We start from the raw sequence: 3,236 nt of genomic DNA on the forward strand, positions 1-3,236 counted from the left end.
GTGAGGAAATTGCTTTTGTGGGAATGTAAACAAGCACCGCTGTGGGGGTACTGTAATTCTACTGTCATTTTTGCACTCGTAATGGGTTGGTCTGTAGACAGCCCCCACTGCAAGTATCATCTAACCCCAGCATGATGTCAGACATTGCCGCTGATTATAACGTCGCATTAAGCAATAACTGCAAGCGACTGCAAGCAACGAGTAACACCACTTGGTGCCTTATTACCAGGGCACTCCCCTAAAATTCTGTACGTGTATATCTTTTCACATTATAATGACCTTCGTTTTCCTATTAAGTATTTCGTTAATTGTTTCCACTGAGTTTCACTCACCTCTTTCGTTTCCTTCTCTTTCATTACAAATTACTTGCATTACCTTCGCATTTTCCAAATTTTTCCTCTTCTCTTTTCTTTTTCATTATAACCATATTGTCTTAGTTTCATTCATTTTAACTCAAATTTTTTCGTAATTTCATTACTTCAAAACTGCATGAGGAGGAGCTTCATAACACGTACTCTTCCCCAAGTATAATTAGAATGATCAAGCCAAGGAAAATGAGGTGGGCAGGGCATGTAGCATGAATGGGGGAGAAGAGGAATGCATATAGGATATTGGTGGGAAAACCAGAAGGAAAGAGAAGACCAAGGCGTAGGTAGGGGGAATATTAAAATGGATCTCAGAGATATAGAATGGGATGGTATGGGTTGGATTGATCTGGCTCAGGATAGGGACCAGTGGAGGGCTCTTGTGAACACGGTATTGAACCTTCGGGTTCCATAAAATGCTGCGAAATTCTTGAGTAGCTGCAGATTTGGCGGCTCCTCCAGAAGGACTCGGCTCCATGAGTAAGTAAGGAAGTAAATTTCATTACTTCTCTTCCTTCCAGTAGGCTGGCTCGAGTGGTAATGCTTCAACTAGGAGAATATGCCCAATTAGATCACCGCTGCTTCCTTCCACATCGCTTCAATTTGTTATTCATTAACCCCTCCTGCCATTCGTCACTATGTAATCCGAGATACTGATAAGCGTCGGTAAATAAGCCACAATGGAAATGATCTCTCATTTTCTTCTTCAAGACGCGTTTTTCACATTCTCGGCCCTCCAAACTATAACCGACCTGCAGCAGCAGCACTGTCTATAGCTGGGACATGAAACAGCGACACTGGTGCACTTGCTGCAACCTCATTTTCTCCTTCAAGAGAGCGAGAGAGAGAGAGAGAGAGAGAGAGTGGCTACGCCACTCGGTATATATTAGTTTCCTTGTATCAGTAATATGAACATGGCCACCGTGCGAACTTGTGACGCAGGCGACACCTAACGCACGAATTTAAAGTAACGTCTAACTTTTGGACACGTGATTGTTTTTCTGAACGCGAAATAACAGCCTAGCCCGAGGTATATTTAGATTTCACTTTCATGGTAACAACCGATTAACTGTTTCAGCGAGGAATATAAAGGCTGATATGCAAATAGGGCGTTAAGATATGTGTGTAACATTACAAATATCTGCGATATTTTACCTTACATTTGACATCTTTCTTTCTTTCCTTGGCACTACAGCCCCAGTGGGCCTAGGCCTACCTCCATGAACTTCTCTGTTCACTTCGGTTTTTCTACATCTTACACATACGGTAGGACTCCTTGGGCGGGTGATCAGCTCGTCGCAAGGCCTCTGCCTGTACACAAGCACAGAATAACGCTCAGAAACAAACTAAAAATCCATGCCCTGAGTGGGATTCAAACCCACGATCCCGGTTTCCAAGTGAGCGAAAACAGTACATGCCTTAGACCTCTCGGCTACCGTGACCGGCTTTGACATCTTTAGGTAGATAACATCTATTGTGGCGTATAAACCTGTTGCTAGGCTAACACCTCGAAACAAACAAGGACATAACGGGCACTGTATGCCAAGGCGCGGTAAATACGCCTCTAGAACACTAGAGTTACTGTTGGAAACTGTGTTATGCACCCTGTTACTAGGCATATGCAACAGACTACAACTATGGAAACGATGTGTTGTCTATGTGGTTATCTTGAAGACAATTGGGGTTGTCAGTTGAGAGTTGAGTTCTGCAAGGGAGGCTGGAAAGAGAGGGCCTGAGCGCGTGAAACCGAAGAATCTCTACTGTTAGAAACCGCTGCTAGGGAACGGGCGATGAAAATATAGCAGGCTGGAGAAAGGCTTAGCGGGTGTTGTGGTGATTTGTGGATTGTGGAGATTGGCGGAGGCGCTGTAATTTCTTGTACATACGAGTCGTGTGTATGAATGACCAACAAACCCATTCACCAATCCGATACCCGTCTATAGTCACATGCCTGAATCATAATAATATACTAAAGACTTAATGTGTAGATACATATCTTGAAGTTGTTTTAGGACTATACGTAATTTATATTTACTGCTAGAGCATGTTACAAAATCAGACGCTCTATATTCTCTCCAGAAATCATTTTGCTTTTACACAGGTATTTTATTGAAATGTATAAAAATCGTATCTAGATAGAAAGAAGAAAACGTCTGGGGAGAACCCATAAAACACACAGTGCTATAGGTATTGTGTTGTTTATGTCGCATTTATGTAATTTACGTGCATAGCGTAGTGAGTATAGCTACTGGCTACGGGCTGGACGACTGAAGGTTCGGAGTTCTAGTCCCGGTAGGGTAAAGAATTTTCTTTTCTCCACATCGTCCAGACCGACTGTGGGGCTACCCAGCCTCCTATCCAATGGGTACCGGGGTTCTTTCCCAGGGGGTAAAGCGGCCGCGGCGTAAAGCTGACCACTCACTTTCAACTAATGCCGAGGTCAAGAAAATGTGGATCCATACAGCCACTGCCCCATACGCCTTGATGGAGTAGTGCTTAATTAGTTGAGCACAGGGACACCTTTACCTTACCTTTACGTGCATTAGTCACCGAACACGAGTAATTTACCTCATGGGTTAGCGTGATCCGTTTGTGGGTTCTTGGTCATAAGATCAAATACTGTTCGGCTCTGAAAATAATTTTACTGCTTGAAAATTTAGTTAAAGTACAGAATTATTATTCAAGGATGATGAGGTGGGCAGGATATGTAGCACGAATTGAGGAGACAAGGAATGCATATAGGATATTGGCGGGAAAGCCAGAAGGAAAGAAACCACTGGGAAGACCAAGGCGTAGGTGGGTGGACAATATTAGACTGGATTTTAGAGAGATAGGATGCTATGGGATGGATTGGATAGATATGGCTCAGGG

The 3,236-nt window shown here is 43.4% G+C and overlaps 2 protein-coding genes across 11 annotated transcripts in view; one reads left to right on the forward strand and one right to left on the reverse strand.

Annotated features, from left to right (window-relative positions):
• Positions 1 to 3,236, reverse strand: part of LOC111871558 (cholecystokinin receptor type A) — a 578,235-nt gene that overhangs the window by 70,450 nt on the left and 504,549 nt on the right. The window lies entirely within an intron of this gene.
• LOC111871583 (luciferin sulfotransferase) overlaps positions 1 to 3,236 on the forward strand; it is an 82,315-nt gene that overhangs the window by 28,923 nt on the left and 50,156 nt on the right. The window lies entirely within an intron of this gene.

This window comes from Cryptotermes secundus, unplaced genomic scaffold, assembly GCF_002891405.2.
Source record: "Cryptotermes secundus unplaced genomic scaffold, Csec_1.0 scaffold152, whole genome shotgun sequence".
Lineage (NCBI taxonomy): Eukaryota > Metazoa > Arthropoda > Insecta > Blattodea > Kalotermitidae > Cryptotermes > Cryptotermes secundus.